The sequence below is a fragment of the Stegodyphus dumicola genome, chromosome X2 (genome assembly GCF_044657685.1).
Source record: "Stegodyphus dumicola isolate Sdum_Otavi_A_Nest chromosome X2, ASM4465768v1".
Taxonomy (NCBI): Eukaryota; Metazoa; Arthropoda; class Arachnida; order Araneae; family Eresidae; genus Stegodyphus; species Stegodyphus dumicola.
In genome coordinates, this window is record NC_140781.1 from 4,827,589 (window position 1) to 4,847,094 (window position 19,506).

Sequence of the window (19,506 nt, forward strand, 5' to 3'; positions counted from 1 at the left end):
CTCTGAAATCGTAACTAACCTAACCGCGTTCTAAAATACAGCTGAGATTCAGCGAGCTTACTGGTTAAGCAGTTGAAAGATTCAGCGAACTGCCGAGATAGGCACACAGGCCGAAACGCGCGGTTCTTAAATTTCTACCTAGCAACCTTCACGTTAGCGATTCAAGAAGCACACTTACAATCTCGTTTCCCTTCTATTTAAATTCAACTTACTTCTGCTAAATTTGAATATACTGCGCGCTCTACTACAATTTACATACTCTGGCATTGGCAGTTCTAGGGGAAAGTAAAGGATTGACAGGAAAGATAGCTTAAACTTAAAATAAATGTTAGTTAAAATAAATATAAACCCTAAAAAATAGTGGAAATAAACTAAGTAAATAGTAAAAGGGAAACAATAAGCTTTAAATGTCATTTATTGAGCAAATCCAAATACTAAATAATTATCAGATATGGCTTTTAAAAGCTTTGATAAATGAATTTAAATTAAGATTATTATCATAATTATCTGGGGAAGATTTATTTATTTCTTCTTTTCTGACATAAAATTTATGCTCATAAGCGCAAATTTCAATTCTCTGTGTGGTTGGTTGACATCAATTAAACCATGCTGGTGAGGACTGCTAGAAATTTCCCCAAAATTAAAAATCTTAAATACCGTCTTTAAGACCTGAATAAAATTTTTTATAAGTAACTCTAGCGGAGTATTTGCATTCCGATGAGAATATTTTTATTTTAACATTTGTATGCAGTATCCATATTTGCTGCTCTGTGCCCCTGCGCACTTGTTATACCCCGAGTATAAAGACTTGAACTTTTCACCGAGAGACTCACTTGCACTTGTTCATGGTCAACATTTGACGTCGGCTTACGATCATGTATTTAATTTCATTGCAGAGACATTGGGAATTTTTGGAAGCAGGCTAGATGAGAAATATGCAACGCCTTCGGGAATCGAACCGCGGACCTCTCAATTACGCGCTGAGCGTGCAGACCACTACACCACGAAGGCTCGCTAAGAAGGCGGGAGAAATACTTTATATCGTATGTTACCTTTTAATTTTAAATAAAGTTAATTTAATGATTTACTAAAGTTTTCGGCTTTCTTTTTAATGAATCTTTGACAAGTTTGGAATATTGTGCCGTTAAACTATCGCCACATAACTTATAGTGAATTCGAGTGATCTAATAATCAGGGTAGGGTCAAATGGAACGAAAAGAAAATTACTTTCATTGCTTTTTTATGGAAGAATGTTCTGTGGCTCAGAATGTCAAAAGGATTTTTTAAATTTTTTAAATTTTATAAATAACGAAAGCCGAAAACCCCTGTCAGCAACAACAGCTTTCTAGTAATTATTTCCCGAACAAAAGAAAATATTTAAAAGTAAATCTTAACATCATGATAAATTTAAAAAAAGATATAAGGAAGGAAGAAGGCGTGTTTTGTTTTAGAGTGTTGCAAAATTTTGCTTGGGAAGACAGGCAAACGACAAAAAGTTTTCAACAAGCCGTGGTACTTAATTTTTTGCGTATTAGTTGAATATTAGACGCGAAAGAGAGTTGATAGGTTCAGTTTGGAGAGTGAACCGAAAAGAGGAATTAACAGAATCCACACCAAATAAGACATTTATTAAATACTCTTCTCGCTAATAAAACCTGAAATGATATCAATATAGATAACTCAAATGAAAAAAAGCTGTGTTCTTAAATTAAATCTAACCTTAAAGTTACGCACGTAGGTGTCAGCAAATATCTCTTCAATGAGCATATTTTCTCCAGTTAATCTTTAGATCTGGCGTTCATAATTGTAATACAAAACGAAAGGAGTTTGATTTAGAGAAATTTCAGTAAGAAAAGACTAATGCTTCAGTTTCAGTTTGAGAGAAATTAAATTCGTGAAGCCTAGTTTTGAAGTATTTTAGCTCTTCTTCAACTGGAATCAGAGTGAAATGTGATTTTGTAAAGAAGACTTGACTTCTTGGACAAGGAAACATAAAGCATCAACTATCTCCTCCTTGGATTCGACCCATGGGTTTTCCAGTTATCAGCTGGACATGCTTAAGTCATGAAAGCACGCATAGGGGGGGGAATGCGATAATTCTTTACATTTTTCCCACTTAGGGTGACTGCAGAAAAGCACAAGATGCTGTCGACCAAATACAGGTAGTGACGAATTATCATTCTCCGCGTTGGGCGCCACTGCAAAGGATATTAAGATTTTTGGATCAGGAAACAAGAAAAGTTAAATGTGATCTAGTCGGGATTCGAATGACGGATCTTCAAATTGCAAGCTGGACGTACTAACCACGCTTAATGCCAGATCACGCACGGAGGAATGTGATAGTTCCTTCCAATGTAGCATTGAAAAGACGCTAAATGAATTCTCGAAAGATATATTCTTGAGTTTGCTGACAAATTTAAATACGTTCATTGCAATTAAAAGTATTATTGAAAGTAATGGAGAAGCTCCAGTAACTAAATGTTTGACTGATAAAAAAACAGTTTCTAAATTATAACCTTGTGGAAAAATGGAATGCCATTTATTCCTATTCCATGCTTTAGAGTGAAACAGAATTATGTTTCCACACTCCATTTATTGCTAACTGTAATGGAATTTTTATGCTTTTCTCAAATGTCAGAGAAGTTTTAATTTTAATAGCTCAAAAGTATGCAATTAAAAGTAATACTGTTAAAGCTTTAGGGACTGACAAGAAATTAAAAACCTTTTTTGTTTTTATGCAGGTTTTCAATATTTATTTAATAGAAAGAGGCTGCTGAACACTCAAGAATAAATACAGCGTATGACGCTTTTAAAATCATCTAATCTGTGATCATTATCATTAGAACAAAATCCCTCAAAAAAGTAACAAACGATTCTGAATTCCAATATTCTTTTGCTTTTATTTCATTTCAAAACTCGATATAACATTTCATTTTCAATTAGAATACTGCATTCTCTATGACTTCAGTATTATAAATTACAACTCGTTTGCTCCAGTTTGTGAAGCTATTCGTCAAGTAACAAGAACTTAACCTGTCTCAAGAAGCTTTCATACTTTAATCAGTTATTTTCCTTAGAGGTATTAAGAGACTTATTCCTGTCCTTCAGAAAAATTCTTATCTATTTCAATATAATTTCATCCATTTTTCAATGCCAACACAATTTCATCTCTTTCTTGCCCAGCCATTCATTAAAGACATAAAATATTTTCTTGAACGTTGGTGTTTACTTCGCGGGTTTTATTCGCGTGAGAAATAAGCCAGGTGGCTGCTTGGGGATTTTAGTGTTTCCTGTGAGTAACTTCAGAAGAAAGCATATAGAAAACATAGCTATGCCACAGTCGAAATAAATTCTGTGAATGGTCTCTTTCCCAGTTGAAATAAACTCAGTTTTCTAACTTTTCTTAAACATTGATACACGATTTTAATGGATGTTAGCGATAAGTAATTACTGTGAATTTTGAGTAATATCTTATCTTTATTAATACTTGAGTCACGCACGTCACGATCGAAAGGGGTTCCAAAAATTATTTTGCGGATTCAAAGAAACGTAGTCTAAAAATATAAAACCTAGTAAACGTACCTCGTATCTTAAGAAGACGGTCGTTTTAAACTCCTTTTTCTCAAACAAACATTGCTGGGTTAATGTCCTTTGCATATAGTAGACTGAACAATACACATGTGAAGTATAACCAGCCCCTTGAGTTCTTAATCCTTTTAACGTCATTAAATTGGATTTAACTTCCCACCCACAGACATATTACAAACACATTTATGAAATTGTTTCTTGTGTCTGCGAGAACAGAACGTCTCTTTAAGTCTCCTGCTTTCATTGGGATGAATGGTATGGTTGTCCAAAAGAAAAATGCAGACAAATTTGATTCAGACTTTTTTTGCATTTTACTGTAGAGAGTAAAATTTCTATACAGAGTAAAGAGTGCAGATAAAAGAAGAAAACATTACTTACACGTGCGTTTTAAATTTGTAGTGTTAATTTTCTGGAATTTGAATTAATACCTCGAGCTTGTATGCTGCACTTAATACTGCACTATGACTACTGGCTATTTGTAATGAGAGCATTCCAGCTCAACATTTTTTTTTTTTTAAAGATTCCTAGACTTTTTAAAACGTTAAGATAGGTATAAGTACCGTTTAAGTCTTGCAGGTTAAGTTTTTGAAATTTTTATTATCTCCTCAAATATTTGCGACGCTCAATTAAACCTATAGTTTGCAGAAAGAAGGCTAGATGTTATGTATATTCAAAGTTTTTTTTTTTTTTTTTCTATAAATTTTTATTCATAGCTACGAGAAAGTATTATTTTCGGAAGGTAATAGTGTAGTAAAATTACGGATGTTTTGTAAAATTAAGTGCTTTTTCTTTCATAAAAATTATCTGATAAGCAATTTTAAGCGTTCAAATCTTTTAGCGCTTCTTTTAAGCGTTCATTTTAAATGTAATTCATAAATTGAAAATTAGTTATCTAATTATTAAACTATGTAGAAGAACATAAAGAAAAAACCAGCATAATTTTAGCACAAAATAAATTCTGCGTATATTACTAACACATTAACGCTTAGAAGACGGATGACCGAATTAAAGGCAAGGGTTGAAAAACTCTCAAAAAGACGGTTATGGCTGATATTTCGGCCAGAGAATTCTTTCCCCCTCCACCATTCAGCATGAGGTAGGAAGTTAGGACTTTCTTACCTCCATGCCATTTAGGGTGCGGAGATGGTCATTGTCCTATAACCTTCCCCTGTCACTTGTCCGATGAACTTCGCACCACACAACTATGGGGCAAAGAGGCTCTTTTACATGGGGTTTCGTAAATTCCCTTTCATTTTTCCTCAACAGTGCAAATGTTAGTTCGAGGCAAAAACTTTCAATAGTGTTTCGCATGATTAACTTGTTTAATTAACTTAACCGTACTGAAATGCATATGCTATATACATATGCAAATGAGGTGCGCGTGCATATGCAACACAAACGCGAACGTGTTTAAAGAAAGCTACGCTGAAAAAGTAAAAATACAATAGCACGCGCATTTAACAAATAGATATCTCGTAATTTATATTTAAATTGAATAAATGCAGTTGAAATATATGTCCTCTCGAGATAACTGTAATTCTACTCTTTTGCTTTCCAGAAACCTCGAGAAAATAAAAATAACCAGAATGTTCTCGTGCTTGATTAAAAAGCTTTAAAAAGCCGGAGCGAAACATCTCAGTTCTGTTGTTTACTAACTTTTTGTTGCTGATTGTAGCGAACTCGCGGTGAGATCGGATTAGCTTTCTCTGCAGATTGAATTGTGTTTGATTTAACGTTTTATTAGTTTAAAACCTAACTACTGAGTGATATTGTGATATTGCACGAATATCTGTGAGGAAATTTCAGCATTTTGTTTTTATTTCTTGTGATAAGAATAAATCTGATTAACTTTTCATCAGACTTGTGCATTCAATGTATTACGAACCCGTACACACGCAACAATATGATACCTGTATATATATATATATATATGCATCATGGTGCTTATCCAATCAACGATATTAATTGAAATCACGAGGTGACGTTATCTTCTCATCAGGAGTGTTCTTAAGGACTTCATGTAATATGACAGATTTATGAGTTTGGCGATTTGGCGGGCACCAACAGGTTAATATAATTTATAATAAAGAAAGAATTTCGCCAAAATTTAGGAACAGGGATGCAATTTAGGTAGAGAATCGCCAACACATTATTAAGGAATATGATTAGAATTTCATTTAATCAATTGATTTAAAATATCATTACATATATATATTTGAAAATCACAGATTAAATTCAAATATTATATTTATTTATAATTTTTTCGCATTCGGCATAGAAGTTTTACTCAAAAATACAAAAGAGAAGAAACGCGATATTCCAATTATTGATGATTTTATGGAAAAAGACTAATTCCCTTTATAAAGTCAGGGCTTTCTATGAGATCAGAAATAATTACTCTTACATATTTGCTTTCTTGATGTACTCCGGCGCACAAGGTTAAGAAAGTAGATTTCGGGGTACTGGGGGCCGTGGCCCACTAGGACTGTCGCGCCACTGAATTTAGCAGTTTGAAAGAAACGTAGCAAGAAACATAAATGTGGAAAATGGGCTAAATAAATTTAATACATTTTACTTTAGAGCCTTTACTAAGATTTAACTTTTAAAAGATCTCTCATTAAATTAGCATTTACTCTTCGTTTCGTAATAGATAATCAAAATGAATATTAATAATCAAAATATAATAGGGGGGACCGGAAAGTAATGTCGTTTCTGCGCATGTGAACAACAACATGCTAAGGGCAGAAGTGGAAGCAAATTCATGTCAAACACTCTTAACCAACCTTGGTCGACCATCCAAGAACATTTAAAGCAGAATGCAAAAATAAGCAAAGCAGGTGTTTGAGTCCCCCCATAATCTGTCCGAAAAGAACAAAGCCAACCTATCCATCACATGCAACGTATTGCTTCAACGGCACCATACAGAACCGTTTTTTGATCGTTTGATTAGTGGAGACAAAAAAAAAAAATAAGTCCTATATGATAATCCAAAACTCAAAAGGCAGTTTTAATAGGAGTGTCAAAGGTTTACATCCCGAAAAGGCGCTTCTGGGTGTTTGATGGAGTATTCGCGGAATTGTTCGTTTTGAATTGTTGAAACCTGGACAAACTGTTAATGCAGACCTTTATTGTGAACAATTGGATGGAGTGAACCAATCTTTAATCGAAAAATATCAATTGTCAACAGAAAAGGCGTCATTCCGCAACACGCCAATGCAAGACAGCACTGTGCAAGACGAACATTGGAAAAAATTAATGAATTGGGGTGGGAGGTACTGCCATACTCATCCACCATACTCGGCCGATATCGCAGCATTGGATTTCTATATATTCGGATCCCTACAACATTTTTTTAGTGGCAAAAAATTTGAAAATTTGGATGATGTCCAAAATGTCCTCTCGAGATATTTTACTCAAAAGCCAATTGATTTTTATCGGTCCGGGATTGAAAATCTGCACATTAGATGGTAAAAGGTTGTTGATAACGAGGGTGATTATATTATTGATTCAAAATAAAAACTTGCTAAAAATGTATTCGTTTGAATTTAATGTAAGAAAGCGACATTACTTTCCGGTCCCCCTATTAGATATATATGGATCCTTTTGCTTCAACTCCTTACTTATAAAAAACTATACTCGTATTGATAACAGTCAGGTCATACCTTTGGTCAAGTAAATATCACATAATGGCATATCAATAATGTTGATATACACTGGTGGTTCTCGAAGGTTCTATTCTCTGCTGCAGCTAAATAAAGCTTCTGTGTTTTTTCCTTCACGTACACACGTACAACAAACATATGGGCCTGTTTTACGCAGAATGTCCTTAACAAAGGCCCACCAGCGGCCGAGCGATGAAAGCCGCTGAACAATGGTAGTTCAGTCCGTGATTCGAGGTCCTGCGAACGGGTTGACTACATGGGCGTTTTCGAGATTTTGCCCATGTGTAACGGGGATACGAGCCAGTCCCCCTTAAAACATCCTCCCTTTCCGCATAGTGCTTAATGGCGGAGCACAAAATAAATAGATAATAATAAACATATTCCTAAACGGTGTTTTCTTTCATATAGGTAATCAAACGGTGTTTTCTTTCATATAGGTTTCTTTCATATAAGTAATAACGAGAAATGCTATTTAAATAACATTTGTAATCTTATTATTCCTCACATTCTTGTACATAATGAAAATATGAGCTACATTCCTGCAGAAGTGACCTGCATAACTGCATCTATGTTTTAACATACAATCTGTTTATGACAATTCCAATCTTTATACGCATATGTAAATAAAAGCCGGAATATTTTATTATGACCAAGGCACAGATGACTATCTGCCTCAGGGACAAGGGGATTTCTGGTGGACTTTTAATGGAAATTGGTTGGTATTCATATTACACGTAACCCCAGATGCAGCCAGCTAGTTCACCGAAATGTGAACCGAACCTAGCTCTCGGTATTCATCGATTTCACCGCTCGATCTCTGGTGGATCTATATAAATAAATAAATGTAGTTAATAAATGCAACTTGAGATTTTGTGATATTCGTATTAAAAATGTACATTTTCTTTTTATTTCCCCTTTTTATTGTAATTTTTGTATTTAATATTTCTGTCTGAAACATGTAAAATGCAATGCAATACAATGAAAATATAATCAATAAAATCGTTTTATAGTAAAGGAGAATATTAAAAAAAACCGCTAAAGAGAAATAAAAAAGCTTTTATCACAAAAATGCAAGAAAGAACAGTTAACAGTAATGTAGTAGAAAGATGAAATGCTTAAGATACAATGGAGGAAAAAAATCAATAAATTAAAAAAAAAAAAAAAAAAACTGAATAAGAATACTAATGAAAAAGGGAAACAAATCTAATATCACAAAAAATATAATGGGATTTGTTTAATGTATAAATATATGCTGTTACACAATGTTTGTAACAAAATGAATGCGAATTGCCGATTTATGCGAGAAATAAATAATTAAACATCGATTTCGAGTATAAATTAAAACTGTTAATCAGTACATGTAATTTTAAACTAAATTCAGTTTGAAAACAAATAAAACTGATTAGACTATGTACTGATATTAGGCGTATCTAGGAGGTATTTGCTGCAAAGGAGTATTTTCATTATAACGTAATGTTAAATGTCAATATTTCACCATTCGATGATTGCTTTAAAGAATTTGCCATTTATACTCTTTGATTACTTTGCTACGAAGTCTCACCATCGTATGTTTCCCTAGTTTAGGGAAAAGAGACAGCAGAAAAGAGAAAAAAATTCCTTTGTATTATTCCCTAGTCTCTTATCTGAAAATTAATAAAGGCAACCCCAAGGAGTATAATGATTACTTTATACTCCGTGGGCAACCCCTAAAGGAAAGGTTTCAAAAAAGTTCTAGTTTCCCTTTACACTGGCAGCTGAAAGGGGGTGGAAATGCATTTGGATTACCCGTCCTTTTAAGTGAAACCTTTACAAACTCAGTCGTTTAAAGGTTAATTAACAGCATATAAAGAGAGAACTCGGGTGTTAGTTATTGTTCTTTAGTGGAAATCTGATCAACAATTCAAGCAACCATTTGTACTAACTTCCCACAAAGCAAACTTTCGCACTACAATAATCCTGCTCACAAAAAAAGTGCTGTCACGTATTAGAATCAAATTTTTCATGTGATCAACAAATGTACTCTGATAAATTGCAGTTAAATCAACCATAGCATACATTTCATATTAAACCTTAATTATCTTGTATTCTTGAATTAAGTCCCAATTACCATACTTGTTTACAAACGAATATAATTTATGATCAGATTTCCAGTCGCTAATATTCTGCGTTAAACTTGTTATTCTGTGTTGTATGAGAGTAATTTTATTAAACAGTAATTTTTTTACTATTATAATAAGATGTAAAAGGTTCAGAATTTCTACGGCTATTTGAAAACGTTGACTGAGTCTTTACAAATTCTCAAACTTTATAACCTTCACGTCACTCATAAATATTACCATTTCATGGAAAAACCCTTATTATACAAGCTTTTAATACAGACAATATCTTAATTATCATTTTTTGTTAAAAAAAAAAGAAAGAAAAAGGGAAAGAAACTAGAGAAATTCACCATATCCCTCATGTCTCGTAATTTATTTCTAAATTAAATTATGGTATATATTAACAGTTTGTTCATGATGTTCAGTTTATCAATCTTTCTGTTCTTTCTTCCATTTCCAAGTTTTGATTCTAAATTATCTTCAAATATATTAGCAGGTTGTAAATAGTGCTTAGTTTTTACAATTTAACGGTCAGCGACCGAGCGATAAAGTCATTGAACACTGGTAGTTTGGTCCGGATTTCGAATCGTGGTGAACGATCTGGCTGCGTGGGTGTTTTCGTGCTTCAGCCTGTTTTCCTTAGAAAGTCCTCCACGAAGACATCCCTTCCCTTAGGCAAACAGTCAAGTGCTTTGCCATAATTAAATAAGCGAAACCAAGCCAAACCAGTTTAAGAATCTGAAATCTTTAAAGAGCTGCATTTAAAGTTTTCTAGAAGTCAGCATATATAGCTACAAATTCTTCCACACAAGGATCACTCTATGTACTGTAATATTACTTTACTAAAAGTTACGAAATATATTCGTTCAGGAGCTATAGACTGTGTAGGCTTGTTGTTTAATGAACTATAGCAAAGCACTCGAGGCCTATTTTCTTCTAAAACGAGTTTGACTGCGTGGAATTTTTCCCTAGAGGAGATTGTCTGACATTTGACTTACCTTTGGAATAAATCACGAAAACTCCAAGCAACAATCCAACTGAGTCTTTGAGAAAAGAAATCCGATCAGGCTACTCCTGATCCCCTATTTTAACCATACGGCTACTGATGAGAGATTCAGCCGTATCCTCATTAGGATTTGAGCCAGAGGTCTTCCAACTGTTAGCCGGGCGTGCTATCAGCAGCAAGAAGAAAGGCGACAATATCTTATATTTTCCTCCGCTGCAAAGATGACCGAATTAGAGAAAGAAAGTTACGTGATTCAATCGACCAAATGCAGGTGTGACGGATTATTGTCCATTATATTTTAGTCGGACACCATTGTTGAGTCTATTAGGTTTCTGAAGCTAGAAATGTAAAAAATCATCAGTACTCTGGCCGAGGCTCGAAACACGAATCTTTCGACTGTTAAACGGATGAGCTATCAGATAACTACAAGAACACACAAGTTAGAAGGCGATATTTCTTATGCAATATATTATAAATAATCGCATGAAAGATAAATATTGGAACATTTCTCATTCATAAAATTTTAAACAATATTCTGTTATTGTTTTGTTATTTTATTTAATTTCGGAGCAAATTGATGATACTTATATCCATAGTTTTTAAAGTTTATTAAATTGTAATTACTTTCACAGATAATAAACAAAACATTTTGTGTTCTTCAGAAACATAATTAATTTATGTTCCTTTCGTTATAATAATTATTAATAATTCTTAACTTTTAGGAAGAATACAAAGCAATTAAAATCCTTTGAATGATGACATTTTAACCAGAGTTTAAAAGAAAAAGATTCATTTAGCATTCCATAATGTACATGTAAAGCAATTAAAATCATTTCCTTGATTACATTGTAGAGACATTAGGTTATTTGAAAGCAGGAGACTTGAAAAATGAGCAATGCCCTCGCCGGGTATCGAACCACGGACTACTCGTATACGCGCCGAGCGTGCTGACCATTACACCACGAAGGCATGCTAAAAAGTTGGCAGAAATACCTTATAAAGTTTTTAAGGCAGAATTTATGAAAAACCTTCTTCGGACAACTGTTTGCGAAAGTATACAGCTGCAATAAGATCTTGTGCTTACTTCAAGTTAACGATTATAGCAGATAACTTATGGCTAATGAAAGCAAATATTCTTTAGAACGTTTTCTCGCATTTTTTTTTTCAGTTTGCGCTTCTTAATGTATGGCAACCTATTCTCTTTTCTCTTTTTACATTGTGCATGAGCGGAACAAAGTCAGATCGTGCCTACATTCATATAATTTTAACAAAGTACCTAAACCATATTTGATGTTATTATCGCTTTCAACAAATATGCCAAATTTCAAAACGCGTCACCATATAAATTCACGTATATCTTCGAAAATTTTGAATAAAAATCCCTAATTTTTTGCAGGTATGCTTAGAGATATATCTACAGTAAGATGATGGTAAAATTTTTATAGATCACAATACAAAATGTTTATCGAAAAATTTTAAAAAATGATTTAAAAATACAAATTTTAAAAATAAATCATAAAAATGGGCAAATTGTATTTGGAATTAACCTAAATTTCGAAATGTGAAAGGAAGAATCAAATAAGTTTAATAAAAAGAGAGAGATTATTAAATATATACCAATTTTGGTATATATTTAATAATCTCTATTAATCTTACAATTAACACTGATAAGCTAAAATTTTGAGAGCTAATTTTTCAAAAACTACTCGTGCGATTTTTAATTTTGCAATTGGCATAATTTGAATCGTAGAATCGAAATATCGAAAACATTTGGCATATAATTTCAGAAAAAGTCCAATTTTGTGTCAAAATACTTATATTAGAGCAATGTCATGTATAAATCTAATACATATCCCAAGTCACGCTTTCGGGATATGAAAAACGCAAGTTGAATTTCGTCAATCGGCCCACTAGAACAGGAGATATAGAACTGTCCCCTCTCTGTTTTTTTTTTTTTTTTTTTTTTTTTTTTTTTTCCCCCCGAAGTGTGTACATTTTAAGAACTGCCTTTCACATTCTCATCCTATTATATAATAGAGACGCAATATTTGTTGCATTGAAATAACCATATATATGTGAAGTATAAACTAGTGTTACGAATTTGGTATTTAAAAAGCTAATATTAGTTCAATTATAAATTAATTGGTTTTATTTCTCGCGCAGTGCAGCGCGTGACGAATATTAAAAGAAAGCTAAGCCGGAAAATTGAAAATACAAGAGCGCGTGCATTAAATAAATAAATATCTCTTTTTGATTTCGAGAAAGTACTGGAAAATTCTAGCGCGTGATTTTAAAATCTTATAAAAGGAGGAAAACATCTCAGTTTGTAGTAGTTGCTTAGTTTGTTGTTGTTTAAAAAAACTACTGTTGTTGATTGTAGCGAATTCGTGGATTAGCGTTCTTTAGCTGTTTTGAATTACGTTCTATTGGACATTTGAGTAGTTAAAAGAAAACTACTGTGAGATATTGTAATACTGCGTGATAATTTGAGAAAATTTAAGCATTTTTGTTGTGATAATAATAAATTTTTGTTCATTTTTTTTCATCGGACTTGTGCATTCATTTCATAACGAACCCGTACGCACGCAACAATTTTTGGTGTCAGAAGTGGGATTTGAATGCCAATAACAAGAGCGATGGAAGAACAATTCAGGCAAATGATGACTGCATTTGCTGCTTTCCAAGAAAAGATGGAAGGGGCCGTCAAATCCGTTAAGGAAGAAATGAAATTGGGCCAGGAATCCGTTAAGGGCGAAATTAAAGCCGTTCAAGCTGGTCAAGAAAAGATTGAAGCATGTCAAGAAGAAATGAAAAGAGAAATTACCTGCATAATAGAAAATAAATTTGAAGCTATGGAAGGCAGAATTGACACAGTTGAAAATAAAGTTGGACAAATTGAAGAAAAAGTTTCTTTCGTAAAAGATCAAATTGAAGAAAGAGTTTCTTCGGTGAAAGAAGAAATAAAAAAAAAGTTTCTTCTGTAAAAGAACATATAGAAGGGAGAGTTTCGGCTGTGGAGGAACGAATTGAAGGAAGAGTTTGTGCCGTCCAACACCAAGTCGAACAACAAATTGATGAGAGAGTTTCTGCAGTTGCCAAAGAAATGGAAACGTTAAAGAAATTCGTAGCGACGGCAGGGAGCAAGAATGATGATTTTAAATTCTTACCGATGCCTGCTCGTCCATTTCTGAAGCTATCCACATATGATGGGAAGACATCCTGGCAAGTGTACAAGACCCAGTTTTCTATCGTTGCGGATGCGAATGGATGGGATTCCCAAGCTAAGGCCTGTCATCTCGCCGCTTCTTTAAGAGCCGACGCAGCGGATATCCTTCAGACTCTTCCCGAAAACAAAAGGTTAGATTTCGAAGCTCTGTCCGGCGCTTTGGAGCTGCGCTTTGGCGAGAAATGTTTTAAAATCCCATCAACAGAAGCCCACTGAATCACTTCAGGAGCTCGCCACGGATGTTGAAAGGCTGTCACATCACGCCTTTTCGGAGTGCCCGACAGAAACAAGGGAAATCCTGTCCCTGCAATATTTCATCGATGGCATCCGGGATACTGAAATACAAAAAGCTCTACGAATGGCGGATGTAAAAGATTTAAAAAGCGCTCTAGTGTACGCCATGAAATTCGAGGCAGCCCAGCAAGCCACTCGTCGAGACCGCCACCCAGTCAGAGCTGCTCAAGTCCAGGAGCCAGGGGATCAAGTCACCGCTCGTCTAGACGATTTAACTAGACAACTGAACGCCTTGAGACGGAATATTGGTGAGAAGAAACCGACCGTTAAGTGCTGGAACTGCGGTGCTGAAGGACACATACGACGAAACTGCAGAATACCCCAGGGTACGGATGTTAAGACCGCTTCTAACAAGCAGCAGGGAAACTAATTAGTGGCCATCTCGCGGGGCGGAGGTTGCCAGATAATGAAAAGCCCCAGTTTAAAGCGCTTCAGATTTCTGCAGTGAGAGGCGGCAGTAATGGACTTTTCATAATAGGACATATTAACGGAGTCCCCTGCAATATGACGATAGACACAGGAGCCAACGTTACCATCATCCGAAAAGATTTGGCTCAACAACTGGAAAGCAAACTTATCTGGACGTCGCCCTGCGTTACCCTACAGACTGTGTCCGGTGAGAAGATCGACATCAATGGGAAAGTAAATGTTAACATCACGTTTGGAAGTGCCGCTTACCATCACACGGCATATGTAGCAGAGATCACTGATTCTTGCATACTCGGATTGGACTTTCTAAGGAAATACAATTTTTCCTTGGACTTTAAAAATAACGAATTGCATTCTGCGTCTGAGGACATAACGTTATTTGGAATTAATAATGAAGAAGTTAAATCTGTCCACAGAATCATAGCACAAGACAATATCACAATACCGGCAAGAACAGAAATTTTACTCCCTGGATCTATAGCCGAAAACAGAGATTTCCGCTACGGCATCATAGAATATCCCAATAACTGTAATAGCCCGAAAGGAGTACTAGTAGCCTCAACACTCGTCGACCTATCGAGAATGGTTATCCCGGTGAGAGTTGCCAATGTAACTGAGAAGGCGAGAGTTATTAAGAAAGGCGACGTGGTTGCAGCATGTACTCCAGTAACCAGCGTTGAAAGAAAGAGCAATATCCAAGAATCCGTGTCCTCATCAGAGAGCATTACATCGGAGTTATTGCAGAATGCGCAATTGAACGATGAAGAGAAGAATGCTGCCGATCGCGCCATCAAAGATCTTCAAGTTGTTTTCTCCTGCTCGTCTTCTGACGTGGGTCGAATTAGTTTGACACAACATAGAATAGATACCGGCGATCATCCCCCGATCAAGCAACATCCAAGACGTCTACCGTTTGCTAAACAGGAAGAGGTGCGAACACTGTTAAAAGATATGGAAGAAGGCGATGTCATCGAGCCTTCAGCGAGTCCATGGGCATCTCCCATCGTTCTCGTCAGAAAGAAAGACGGCTCAACAAGATTTTGCGTTGACTATCGCCGGTTGAATGAGGTTACGAAGAAAGACAGTTACCCTCTTCCTAGAATTGACGACATTCTAGACACTCTTTCTGGAAGCAAGTGGTTCTCAACACTTGATTTAAAGAGTGGGTATTGGCAGGTAGAAATACAGCCTGAAGACCGAGAAAAGACGGCATTTACTACGGGACAAGGGCTTTGGCAATTCAAGGTGATGCCGTTTGGACTGTGTAATGCGCCGGCAACATTCGAACGTCTTATGGAGACTGTTTTGAAAGGTCTTTCCTACGAAGCCTGCCTGATATACCTGGACGACATCATCATCGTCGGAAAGAGTTTTGAAGAAGATTTAGAAAATCTTAGGAAGGTGCTTCAGAAACTGAAAGAAGCCAATCTGAAGCTGAGTCCCGCTAAATGCAAATTGTTCCGAAAGGAAGTGACTTACCTGGGACATGTCATCTCTGCAGAAGGTGTGCGCACGGATCCTGAAAAGGTATCAGCGGTTAAATCCTGGAAACGTCCTGAAAATGTCCATCAGCTGAGAAGCTTCCTAGGGCTTTGCACCTACTATAGGAGATTCGTGAAGGACTTTTCTTCCATCGCAAGACCCCTTCACAAGCTGACAGAGAGCAAGCAAAGATTCTTGTGGACAAAAGAATGCGAGGATGCATTTAACAACTTAAAGGAGGCTTTAACATCTGCTCCAATCCTGACGTATCCTCAGCTCGACCGACCATGTATTCTTGACACCGACGCGAGCAATGAAAGTGTCGGTGCTGTTTTGTCCCAAGAAATAGACGGCCAAGAACGTGTAGTGGCCTACTGGAGCAAGTGCCTGTCTAAACCGGAGAGGAATTATTGTGTCACCAGGAAAGAGTTGCTCGCCATAGTCAAAGCCGTAGAACAGTTCCATCACTATCTATATGGCAGAAAATTCCTGCTCCGCACCGATCATGCATCATTGACCTGGCTTTTAAATTTCAAGAATCCTGAGGGTCAAATAGCCAGGTGGATACAGAGACTCCAAGAATATGACATCACTATCCGTCATCGTAAGGGATCATCACACGGAAACGCCGACGCCCTGTCTAGAAGACCTTGCCAAGGAAGCTGCGGATATTGTTCCAGGGTGGAAGCGAAATACGAGCTGCTGACTCCGGTCGCAAGACAAATTACAACATCAACATCGGCTGATCGAGAACCGTGGAGTGATGATGAAGTCAGGAAAGACCAGCTGGAAGACCGCGACATTAAACCGATAATTGATTTAATGGAGTTATCAACCAGAAAACCTACCTGGCAGGACATTTCTATCTGTAGTCCTACAACCAAACAGTATTGGGCACTCTGGGATTCACTTCACATTCGAAACGGCGTCTTATACCGGAAATTTGAATCGGATGATGGGAAGACGTTCCGATGGCAGCTGATACTTCCAAGATCCCGCATTCCTGATGTCCTTAAAGAACTACATAACAGCCCTACGGGAGGTCACTTTGGAATAATGAAGACCTTACAGAGAGTTCGTGAGCGCTTTTACTGGAATAATGCAAAGGATGACGTGCAAAAGTGGTGCCGATCCTGCGATGCCTGTGCAGGTCGGAAAGGACCGAAGAGACGCAGCCGAGGCAAGCTGCAACGTTACAACGTAGGGGCGCCTTTTGAACGTATCGCCTTTGACATCTTAGGACCTCTGCCACGAACTGCTGATGGCAACAAATACATACTCGTTGTCATTGATTACTTCACCAAGTGGCCTGAAGCGTACCCTGTTCCTGATCAAGAGGCTGTCACAGTAGCTGAGGTAATGATACAGCACTGGATTTCCAGGTTCGGAGTGCCTCTTCAGTTACATTCCGATCAGGGAAGGAATTTTACCTCGGCAGTAATCAAAGAACTATGCAAACTACTCGGCATTGACAAAACTCAAACGACGCCATTGCATCCCCAGTCGGACGGCATGGTAGAGAGGTTCAATCGAACCATCCTTAATAACCTCTCATTAGTGGTTTCCAGAAACCAACAGGACTGGGACAAGAAATTACCACTCTTTTTACTGGCTTACCGCAGTGCTGTCCACGACACTACCGGCTATTCTCCATCACAAATGCTCTTCGGTCGTGATCTTCGTCTGCCTTGTGATCTATTGTTTGGCCGCCCTCCGGATGCTCCTTCATCGTCTGAGGAATATATTCAAGATCTCCAGGCCCGGTTTGAAGTGATGCACAACTTTGCACGAGAGCGAGTCAACTTGGCGACGGGGAAGATGAAGACCCGATACGACACAAGAGCTACTGAACATCAATTCCACGAAGGAGACAAGGTGTGGCTGTGGAATCCGACTCGACGGAAAGGACTTTGTCCGAAATTACAGTCACCTTGGGATGGCCCGTACACAGTCCTAAACAGGCTGAATGACGTCGTGGTTCGGATTCGTAAGTCTTCGAACTCTAAACCTAAAGTCGTTCATTACGACAGGTTAGCACATTACTATGGCCATAGTACATAATGTAAATAATTGTAAATAGTATAAGACCATGGTCCTTTTTGTTTATAAATGTGTATTTGATTTCATTTGTATTTAGTATTTGATTTGCATTTAGTATTTGATTTCTATTTAGTATTTGATTTGTATTTAGTATTTGTTTTGTATTTAGTATTTGATAGCATTTGATTTGTTCAAGTTAGTTATTGCATTTATTGTTTATATTGTTTGATATTGTAATGTAATGTTTATGCCTCAGTTGCATTTATGCCACAGTTGTAAATTTAGCTTCCTGTCCAGGGATTGTACTGCCCGGGACGTGCAGTCCTTGGGAAGGGGGCAGTGTTATGAATTTGGTATTTAAAAAGCTAATATTAGTTCAATTATAAATTAATTGGTTTTATTTCTCGCGCAGTGCAGCGCGTGACGAATATTAAAAGAAAGCTAAGCCGGAAAATTGAAAATACAAGAGCGCGTGCATTAAATAAATAAATATCTCTTTTTGATTTCGAGAAAGTACTGGAAAATTCTAGCGCGTGATTTTAAAATCTTATAAAAGGAGGAAAACATCTCAGTTTGTAGTAGTTGCTTAGTTTGTTGTTGTTTAAAAAAACTACTGTTGTTGATTGTAGCGAATTCGTGGATTAGCGTTCTTTAGCTGTTTTGAATTACGTTCTATTGGACATTTGAGTAGTTAAAAGAAAACTACTGTGAGATATTGTAATACTGCGTGATAATTTGAGAAAATTTAAGCATTTTTGTTGTGATAATAATAAATTTTTGTTCATTTTTTTTCATCGGACTTGTGCATTCATTTCATAACGAACCCGTACGCACGCAACACTATTATTGGATATGAAAACAGACTGACATTTTAAAAACGTGCAAAATAAATCCCTAATGCTAATTAAGAAGCGTGGTTCTAAATATGCAATATATGGCCCACCAGCGGCTGAGCGGTAAAGTCGCTGAACACTGGTAGTTCGGTCCGAGGTTCGAATCCCGCGAACGGGCTGGCTGCATGGGCGTTTTCGTGTTTTTCCCCATGTGTAACGTGTATACGAGTCAGTTTCCCTTAGAAAGTCCTCCTCGAAGGAGTCCCTCCCCTTAGGCAGATAGCCCTAGTGTGCTTTGCCATAATTAAATACACACACATACACACTAAATATGCAATGGCTTTACAAACAGCTAATTGCTCAGAACATGAAGAAATGGCTCAAACAAGGCTAACTGCAGATTCAGATAGACATTTGAATCTTCTGATTATTAATTAAATTTAAATGGAAGTTGGAAGTAACATTTTCAAATGCAAGCATATTCTTGAGAGATACGCTAATCTGAGAAAACAAAAGGTACTTACTAAGTACTTTGCAATATTTCTTAATCCGCTACCATTGTTCATAATGCTCTTAAAGATAAAAAGTTGCCTTCTTTGTTGAAGCTTATTTCAAACATGAAAAGTTTTTTACCTATCTGTAGTCATGTGTGTTATGTGAAATTAAGTTCTGTTATTCTTTTCGAAGTCTCAGAAAATAAACAAATAAATGCATTTCGAAAAGTGAGAAAGCAGATTTCAGTATGCTGTTTAATTAATATATTTCATCTAGAATCAGAATATGAATATTTTATAAAAACACTTTTTACCTTATTTTATTTTTATCTTTTTAGTCTCCATGATGCGTT

At 36.3% G+C, this 19,506-nt stretch overlaps 1 protein-coding gene across 4 annotated transcripts in view; it reads left to right on the forward strand.

Moving 5' to 3' along the window:
• The window catches only part of LOC118198674 (1-phosphatidylinositol 4,5-bisphosphate phosphodiesterase epsilon-1-like), a 482,557-nt gene that overhangs the window by 286,160 nt on the left and 176,891 nt on the right, over window positions 1-19,506 (forward strand). The gene's annotated exons all lie outside the window — the stretch shown is intronic.